We start from the raw sequence: 10,431 nt of genomic DNA on the forward strand, positions 1-10,431 counted from the left end.
CCCTGCTCCAAACTTGAGTGTCCAGCAGAGCAGGAGCTTCCTCATCCCGGCCTCACCACGGCCAACCTGCGAGGCACCTGTGGAGCTGGCCTGCCCAGAGGGCCTAAGAAACAAGAGTGGTTGGCATGATGCCAGCACCACTTGTATTTACTTCTGTGAGGTGTGTGTGGAGAGTTCCTTGCTTTCCCGGGGCTGGACACACACCTTTGGGAGACACGTCTCATATCCAAACTCCATCAGCGCATACACTCAAAGCCAACAGTCTCAAACAAAGGCTGTACACTCCTGATCTTTGCGGCATTCTTCACACGGCTTCAAGTGCCCATCCATCAATGGATGGCGAAACAAGGTGTGGTTTGGGTGAGAACAGGCTCAGACATTTGAATACTTAATCCCCGACTGCGGTGTTGCGTGGGAAGGCGATGCAGGCCTGCTGGAGGAGGTATGTCACCGAGAGTGGGCTTTCGGAGTTTGTAGGCCCTCCCTTCCTTCTCGTTCCCTCTCTCTGCTTCCTGTGTGTGGCTCGGCTCCTGCCGCCCTGCCTGCCACTCGCTGCTGTGCCCGCTCACCATGATGAACTCCTACCCCTCTGGAACCATAGGCAAAAACAAAAACAAAAACAAAAACAAAACCCTCTTTCTTCCATAAGTTGCTTTTGGTTGTGGTTTTTTTTAGCATAGCACCAGAAAGATAGCTCATAGAAGTTTCAAGAAGGAAGAAAATTCTAGCAGGGCACGGAAGTACCCAGAAGACACTATGCTAAGTAAGTTGACTCCATCGCTACATTATGGTTTATATAATTCTCCTTATATGGGAGGGCTAGGGAAGCTCAGTCCAGAAGATAGAACCAGAATGTGGTTACTGAGGGACAGGACAACAAAGAAAGAGAAGCTGCTGCTTGGTCAATGTGAAGCTTTCTTCATGGGAGGGGTGAGAAGGCTCGGGAGCCCACGTGAGCAGAATGGTTAGAGAACAGTGCGAGCATTCCTGACGCCAACCAACCGCCCACATAAAATATTAACACGCTAAGTTTTATAGTGTCAATATCCTACCACAATAAAAAGACTGGTAGAATATTACTAGCCTCTGGTAGCCTCCAACAGCCTTTGGCCTGGCTAGGAATAATAGATTCTTTCGAGGTTGCCTAGCGGTCCCAGCCTTTTGATGCCTTCGGAGATGAAAAGACGGCAATACCAACTTCTTGTCCTTCAACTTTGGTTCTGTGACACCCACGGCCTTCATGGGTGCATGCTCCACCGTCCTCCATCTTTCGGCCATTGGTCAGATTTGCTGGCAAGAAAAATAGGGGCACGTAAGAGGGAAGACATGAGATCAGCCCCGGCTAGGAACTGCTTCTGCTGCCACCAGCAGGAGGGGCCGTCAGTTTGGGATGAACAGGTCTTGGTCTCCACGCACATGGTGTTTCTCACCTTTGAATGGCTTTTACAGAAGGTCCTGGAAGATTCCTGAAGGAGAGTACATGGGAGCTGGGCTGGAAGAAAGCGAGGGAGGATGACTCGAGGAAGCATAGGTGAAAGGGTAGACTGCAAGTCTCAAGTGTCCCAGGGCCCCCCTTGGAGGACGTTAAATTAGTGGTTAGGATGGCCTTGGAGTATGTCAGTCTCCACGACTTGGTCATAAACTAGAAAGCAAGTCAGATATGGGAGACTTCTATTGCTACTATCAACACATCTGTCCCCAACTTCTGCCTCTCTCAGCTTGGAGCATGTAATGACACACCTGGGAAGAAGAAACCGCAATTGAGGAACTGCCACCATTAGATGGTCCTGTGGGCATGGTTTGTGGGGCATCTTTATTGATTGCTCTCTAACATAGGAGGACCCAGCTCGCTGTGTCACCCCTAGGCAGGTGGGCCTGGTTCACATAGCGGAACAAGCCAGAGGAAGCAAACCACAGTGGCATTCCCGCGTGCTCTCTGCTTCAGGTTCTCCCTTGGCTTCCTCCAGTGTTGCGGAATATTCCTTCACATGGTGTGAAGATGTGTCACTGTGAATGGTTTAATAAAAAGATAACCGACCAATAGCTAGGCAGCATTTTGGGGGCAGAGAGGATGCTGGGAAGAAGAAGGATGGAAACGCCAAGAGTCCAGCATGGAGGAAGCAGGAAAACAGCGTGGGCGGTACAGACTGAAGGTAATAAAGCCACAAGGCAGAAAGTAAATCAATAGAGATGGGTTAAATTATAAGAGCCAGTTTGGAACCAGCCTAAGCTATTGGCTGAGCTTTCGTAATTAGTAAGTCTCTTTGGGAGTTGGCAAGTGGGACAGAAAAGAAGGACTATGCTCCACAGTGGACTATAGCCATGAAGGCAGTGCTGCTCAGCCTTCCTGACACTGCACCCTAATACAGTTCCTCATGCTGCAGTGATCCCCAACCATAAAATTATTCCGTTGCTACTTCATAACTGTGATCTTGCTGCTGTTATGAATTGTAATTTTTTGGTGAATCTGTTTTTGGGTGGTCTCAGGTGACCCCTGTGAAGGATTGCTCAAACCCCAAAGGTGAGAACCACTGCTCTAAACTGACATCAGCCCTTTTCTTCCCAGGTTGCTTCCGGTCATGGTGTTTGTCACAGTCGCAGAAAGTGAACTAGGACACCGAGTCAAAGCTCCGCTCACAATGAAGAGATTTAATGGATGGCCAAGCCACAGACGGAGCAGCATTTAAGTCCTGATGCTGTGGTGTCCAGAAGCCTACACCCATCACCCCATGTTTGGCATGTGACACGTGGGTCACATGCTGGTTGTTAGCATTATGATGATTTGGTGTGGGACAATTCTATATTCTGTCAATTATATTTTAAATAAATGCTGATTGGCCCGTAGCCAGGCAGGAAGTATAGGTAGGAAAACCAGACAGGAAGTAGAGGTGGGACAATGAAAACAGGAGTATTCTGGGAAGAAGGAAGCTCTTTCCGCAGTCCTGTCTAGAAACCGAAGAAGCAGGATGTGACCTACACCACTGAAAAAGGTACCAAGCCATGTGGCTAACATAGATAAGAATAATGGGTTAATATAAGTTATAAGAGCTAATACGAAGCCTGAGCTAATGGGCTAATCAGTTTATATCTAATGTAGACTCTGTGTGATTTTCTCTGGGACTAAATGGCTGGGGAATGGGACAGGACAGAAACACAAACAAGCAGGCCCTCATGTTACAACGATTGTCCCCATTCCCCCACCCCAGAAGCTTCACACACTTTCCAGTCAAGGCTTTCTGGAAATGTTCAGATTTCCTATTATGGCTTTTGAAGGGTTCACCATGGACAGGCTATTCCAACTTAACAATAAAACTTACCCAAGTTTCTACCTCTTGGGATACACAGGGCTAGCAGCATAAACATCGGCTACAAACCCTGCTTGTTGCATCCAGCTCCACTTGCATAGGCATTTCAATATCTGAGTGCAAAAGACTGAGCCCAGTGACGTCAAGAAGAAGAAACCGAGGGACCGGGCTGGACCAAGCCATTGTGGAGACGGGTTGCCAGGCAAGGTACTCCAATTCAGGACAGACGGGGGCAAATGACACAGAGTATATGGCCCTCTAGATGGATTTCTTCAGGGTCAGGTCAGAAATGGCAGTGTCTCCTCAGACTGCCCCAAGGGGGTCTGTGGGGTGATACCACAGGCCAAGACCTGCCTCTGGAGCTTCCCATGGGTGCTGAAGTACTTAGATTTGTTTAGAACCCAGAGGAAATAAGTCATCTCCCCCACAAACAGGAAGAAAAACTCTACATTGAGGGCTTGGCAGGGGCTTTTGGTTTGGAGTTTTTTGGCGGGGAGGGAGGAGAAGTATTGAGACTGAAACAGACAAGGAATGGCAGGAGCAGCGCTGGAGGCCTCATGCTGAGAATAGATCTATTCTTCTTTATGGAGAGACAACTCCAGAGCCTGCTTCAAAACAAAGCAACTCATGCCAGTTTGCTTGTTTGCTTCCTTTTGTTTTCTCCAGACAGGGTTTCTCTGTGTAGCCCTGGCTGTCCCAGAACTTGCTTTGTAGACCAGGCTGGCCTCAAACTCACAGATCCACCTGCCTCTGCCTCTGCCTCTGCCTCTGCCTCTGCCTCTGCCTCTGCCTCTGCCTCTGCCTCTGCCTCTGCCTCTGCCTCTGCCTCTGCCTCTGCCTCTGCCTCTGCCTCTGCCTCTGCCTGCTGGGCCGCCACCACACAACAGTGCCAATTTGAGAGATCCTGGATCTTCAGGCTTCCAACAGACAGCATGACTGGGCACAGAAGCAGCTGTGACAGAATCAGAAAAGGCACCACGTTCCATAGCCGGGCTGGCCCTGCTCATGACACCAAGGGTGAAGAACTGCATTCCTGCTCCAACATACGCACCAAGAATCTTCCGGGCGGCTTTCTTTGCAGCTGTCATGGCCAACATAAACCAAGAATGTTTGCACCCCTTGGTTGGGACCCTTGAAACTTACGGAGCTGACAGACGCTCACAGCGCTGGAAAAAAAGGAAGCGCTTGGAGAGTCTGAGACACACTGGCTAAAGTAACCCCAGCCACTGCCTCACACGTGGACTTGGGGTACCTCCAGCTCGGCTCATCCTAAGCTTTAATATTCGAGATTTCTTTCTACTTGAATTGTTTCCTGCCATAAAAGACATATGCATTCATCCCTCAAAAATATTAATGCCCCCACGTGCAGGCAGAATGAATGAGCCCAGTTGTTTGAGAGAGACAAAGCACTGTGACGGCTGTCCTGGCGGTGCAGAGGATGTGACACCCCCCCCCCCGGGGGTGTCGTGTGAGCATAGAAGGAGTGGATCAGTCGATAGATACTGTCAGGGCAAGCTTCTCCCTGGAAGCAAGACAACTGAAGGCAGGAGATGCCAGCAAAAAGCTGAAATGGGAGAGGCCTTGAAGATGAGATAAGGCCATTTTTTTAATATTTTTTTTCTTTTTCGTTTTTCCAGTGGTGGGGGATCAAACCCTTGCACATTCTAAGCAAGTGTTCTTTCAGTGAGTGGCAGCCCAGGCCGGTCCGGGGATGAGAGATCCACGCAGAGGAAAGGTGAGGAAACAATGTCAGAGAACGCCCCCGGAGGGCTGAGGTTCAGCCACACATGGGAGCCGAGCTACTGGATCTCAGAATCACAGCACAGTACACAGGAACCCCGGCCTTGGGGGCTGCAAGGCGGCCACCACTCCTCTCACCTGACCTGAAGTGAAAGGGGGCTGGGCACTTGGAATAACTGCCAGGTAGAATGTCACTGGGGTGGACCTGATGCAGGTCGGCTGGTGCAAAGGGACTGTGAGGTCGTGTCAGCAAGATACCCCTTGCCTTCCATGCACAGAACTACCTGTTAGAGAGTGATTGTGTTTAAACCCGATGCAAAAAAAAATATATATATGGTCCTATTTAACCCTGAATACATGTAACTAAAAGTGTTGATCTGCGAACCAATCTACCCACACCTACACGCTTGTGATTTTCTTTTTGAAACAGAAAAGAAAAATCTTGTTATGTAGCCTAGACTGGCCTCTAGTTCATGATCTTCCTGCCTTGCCTTCCCCGTGAGCTAGAATTCCAGGCCCCATCCTGCACTGGCCTTTCTTCTTCTCTGTTGTTTTAGGCCTGATCAGATTACATTAGCCCAGGCTAGCCTTGACTACATGATCCTCCTGCCTCAGCCCCAAGTGTTCCTTTACGTGTAGGCTTTACCATTGCCTCTCTAAATGTAAGTGAGGTTAGATTCCCAGGAGAAGAAGCAATGTGTCACATGTCTAAGGAAGAAACTTGACTCCTGAGTCACCCCTCCAAGTTAAACATGCCACAGCACCCCACACTGCACTTCCCAAAACAGTCATGAGTAAAATGCTTCCTACAAGGCCATGCTGGGGATGTAACTGAACTTTAGTGAGCATCAATAGAGGTAAAGGGGGGAGGGGAATATTTCATCCCCTAAATTAAAATAGGAGAGAGGAAGAAACAGCTCTGAGGACAATGAACACCCAATTTGACTGAGCAGGACTCCTCTTCACGATGCATGGGAGCTAACCATTTCCAAACCAGGTCTTTAGAGAGGGATCTAGTCTAGGATCCCAGGGACCATATGCCCCCTGAGCCAGTGGTAACAAGTATGAAAATAGAAACACCTGAAAAGGGTGATCTAGGCCAGAGCAGGCCTGAGACGGCCAGCTCCATGGGAGCAGGAGCAGATCCAGACCAGGGACATTTGCAGAGGCAGGACAGAGCCAGAAACCTGGCCCAGCGCAGACCTGAGACAGCGAACTCAACAGGAGCAGGTACAGGGGAGCAACTGCTGAGTGAGTGGGCCAGAGACAGAGACTGCTGCTGGCCAGGCGTGAATCTGGGATCTTCAAGGGAGGAGACCTGAGCCAGGACCCCTGAGGCATAAGTCTGGGACCTCTGAGAAACTAGGCCTGATCCAGGATCTCTGTGAATCTCAGTGTGAGTCTGAGACCTCTGAGGGAGTAGGCCTGAGCCAGGACCTCTGCAGGTCCGGGCATTGGTCTGAGAACTCTGAGAGAGTAGACAGGAACCAGAAACCTCTGTGGGGTCTGAGTGTGAGTCTGGAACCTCTGAAGAAGTAAGCCTGAGCCAGGTCCTCTTGCAGGTCCCGGTGCACCCAAGTCTGGAAACTCCGAGGGAGAAGATCAGAGCTAGAGACCTCTATAGGACCAACCCCAAGCCAGGGACCTCTGAAGGAGCAGATCCAGACTAGGGACATTTATAGAAACAGGTCTGAGCAGACAACCTAAACCAGAGCAGGCCTGAGACAGCAAACTCCATGCGAGTGGAACAAATCCAGGGAGAGCTGAGCAACCTCCAGGAACACCAAGGGAACAACGGGGTAACTAGAACCATGGCACTAACTGTACCACAAGGAACAACCATCTGAACCTTGGATCCACTGGCACCTAGAAGATTAATCACCAGAATCACAGACAGCCCCAACCACACCAAGTAGAGGAAAAGATGAGTACACAAGATAAGAACACACAACACCACAAAGAGCAACACGACACCAGTAAAATCTAGAGACCCTACAACAGCAAGACTTGAACAACCAAATATATATGAAACAGAAGAAAATGACCTAAAAAAATAACTTCAGAAGAACGTTTGAGACTCTTAAAGAGGAAATGAGAAATTCCCTCAAAGAAATTGAGGAAAAGACAAAAAAAAAAATGGAAGACATCAGTAAATCCCTTAAAGAAAACCAAGAAAGCACAATCAAACATATGGAAGAAACTATTCAAGACTTGAAAACTGAAATAGAGACAATAAAGAAAACACAAGCTGAGGGACTTATAGAAACAGAAATCATGAGAAAACAATCAGGAACTACAAATGCAAACGTAAACAGCAGAATACAAGAGATGGAAGAGAGAATCTCAAATGCTATAGATACAATAGAAGAAATAGACTCATCAGCCAAAAAAAAAAAACATTAAATATAACAAAAGCTTAGCACAAAATATCCAGGAAATATGGGACACCATGAAAAGACCAAACCTAAGAATAATAGGCATAGAAGAAGGAGAAAAAGTTCAACTCAAAAGCACAGAAAATATATTTAACAAAAATCAAAGAAAACTTTCCCAACCTAAGGAAAGATATGCCTATGAAGATACAAGAAGCATACAAAACACCAAATAGACGGCATCAAAATAAGTCCCTTTACCACATAATAATCAAAACACTAAATATACAGAATAAAGAAAAAATATTAAGAGCTGCAAAGGAAAAAGGCCAAGTAACATACAAAGGCAGACCTATCAGAATTACACCTGACTTTTCATTGGAGACAATGAAAACCAGAAGGTCATGGTCAAGCGTTATACAGACATTAAGAGACCACAAATGTCAGCCCAGACTACTATACAGACTACTATACCCAGCAAAACTTGCAATTACCACAGAAGGACAAAACAAGATATTCCATGACAAAACCAGATTTAACCAATACCTAGTCACAAACCCAGCCCTACACAAGGTACTAGAAGGAAAACTCCAACCCAAGGAAGTTGGCTGCATCAACAAAAACACAGACAATTGATTATCTCACAGCAGCAAATCCCAAAGAAGGGGAAAACACACAAATTAACATTATCAACAACGAAAACTAAAATTAACAGGAAATAACAATCACTGGTCATTAATATCTCTTAATATAAATGGACTCAACTCACCTATAAAAAGACACAAGCTAACAGACTGGATACGAAAACAGAATCCATCCTTCTTCTGCATACAAGAAACACACTTCAACCTCAAAGACAGATGTCATCTCAGAGTAAAGGGTTGAGAAAAAAATTTCCAATTAAATGGACCTAAGAAACAAGCTAGTGTAGCTGTCCTCATATCTAATAATATAGACTTCAAACTAAAATCAATCAAAAGAGACAAAGGAGGACATTTCATATTAGTCATAGGAAAAATCCATCAAGAGGAAATCTCAATACTGAACATCTATGCCCCAAATACAAGGACAACCTCATATGTAAAAAAAACACTTCTAAAGTTTAAAGCATGCATTAAACCACATACACTAATAGTGGGAGATTTCAACACTTCACTAGACAGGTCAGTCAGACAAAAAAAATGAACAAAGAAATAAGGGAAATAACAGACATTATGACTCAAATGGACTTAATATTTTAGAATATTCCATCCAAACAGAAAAGAATATACCTTCTTCTCAGCACCTCATGGAACCTTCTCAAAAATTGCCCACATACTCAGCAATAAAACAAACCTCAACAGATAAAAAAAAAATAGAATAACTCCATGTGTCTTATCACCATGGCTTAAAACTAGAATTCAACAGCAATACTAATTTCAGAAAGCCCACAAACACATGGAAATTAAACAATGCTCACCTGAATAATCAATGGGTCAAGGAAGAAATAAAGGGAGAAATTAAAGACTTTTTAAAATTGAATGAAAATGATGACACAAAATACCCTAATTTATGAGACACAATGAAAGCAGTGTTAAGAGGAAAGTTCGTAGCACTACATAAAGAAGTTGGAAAAAATCTCACCCTAGTGAATTAACAGAACATTTGAAAACTTTAGAATAAAAAGAAGCAAACTCACCCAAGAGTTCCAAGGCAGGAAACTATCAAATTGAGAGCTGAAATCAACAAAATAGAAACAAAGAAAACAATACAAAGAATCAATAAGACAAAGAGTTGGTTCTTTGAGAAAAATCAACAAAATCAAACCTTTATCCAAACTAACCAAAAGGCAGAGAGAGAATATCCAAATTAACAAAATCAGAAATGAAAAGGGGGAAATAACAAAGACATGGAGTAAATCCAGAGACTCATAAGGTCATATTTCAAAAACCTGTACTCCACAAATTTGGAAAACTTAAAGGAAATGAACAAGTTTCTGGATAAATATCACTTACCAAAATTAAATCAAGACCAAATAAGCAGACCAAATTAAACAGACCTATGACTGCTGAAGAAATAGAAAGTCATCAAAAGTCTCCTAACCAAAATAAAAGCCCCAGACCAGATGGTTTCAGGTCAGAATTCTACAAGATTTTCAAAGAAGAACTAATACCAATAATCCTCAAATTGTTCCATACAATAGAAACAGAAAGAACATTGTCAAACTTTTTTTATGAGGCTACAATTACTCTGATACCCAAACCACAGAAAGACATTACTAAGGCCTGGCAGTGGTAGCGCATGCCTTTAATCCCTGCACTCGGGAGGCAGAGGCAGGAGAATCTCTGTGGGCTTGAGGCCAGCCTGGTCTACAAGAGCTAGTTCCAGGACCAAAAGCTATAGAGGAACCTTGTCTCAAAATTTAAAAAAAAAAAAGACATTACTAAGAAAGAGAATTACAGACCAATCTAACTCATGAACATTGATGCAAAAATACTAAATAAAATATTGGCAAATTGTTGCAAGGAGGGCCCGGTTGTTGATCCCAGCTGCTTAGCTTAGCCCCAAAATAACCACACAGAAACTGTATTCATTAAAACACTGCTTGGCCCATTAGCTCTAGTTTCTTATTGTCTAATTCTTACATCTTAATTTAACCCATTTCTATTAATCTGTGTATTGCCACATGGCAGTGGCTTACCAGGAAAGATTCTAACCAACATCTGTTTCAGGCAGAGGATCCATGTCTTCTCTCTGACTCTGCTTCTTCTTCCCAGCATTCAGTTCTGTTTTCCATGCCTACCTAAGTTCTGCTCTATCAAAAGGCAAGACAGTTTCTTTATTCATTAACCAATGAAAGCAACACATAAGCAGAAGGACCTCCTACACCGTTTCCCCTTTTCTTTTTAAACAAAAATGAAGACTTTAACATAGTAATATTACATATAACAAAACAGTTATCAAGCAAGAATTACAGTTACAATATTTATATCTACTTTATCTCTTATCATAACTAAGGAAAACTATATTATTAT

At 44.7% G+C, this 10,431-nt stretch overlaps 2 long non-coding RNA genes across 2 annotated transcripts; one reads left to right on the forward strand and one right to left on the reverse strand.

The window, feature by feature from the left end:
- Positions 1–159: 159 nt before the first annotated feature.
- LOC146895539 (uncharacterized) lies at positions 160–3,092 on the forward strand. Its single transcript, XR_015736912.1, has 2 exons — positions 160–442; positions 2,567–3,092. It is a non-coding gene; the product is annotated as an uncharacterized LOC146895539 (long non-coding RNA).
- Positions 782–10,195, reverse strand: LOC146895540 (uncharacterized). Its single transcript, XR_015000497.2, has 3 exons — positions 10,098–10,195; positions 1,431–1,492; positions 782–1,290 (listed from the first exon to the last, which is right to left on the reverse strand). It is a non-coding gene; the product is annotated as an uncharacterized LOC146895540 (long non-coding RNA).
- Positions 10,196–10,431: the final 236 nt, after the last annotated feature.

This window comes from Myodes glareolus, chromosome 2, assembly GCF_982192425.1.
Source record: "Myodes glareolus chromosome 2, mMyoGla1.1, whole genome shotgun sequence".
In the NCBI taxonomy this organism is placed as follows: domain Eukaryota; kingdom Metazoa; phylum Chordata; class Mammalia; order Rodentia; family Cricetidae; genus Myodes; species Myodes glareolus.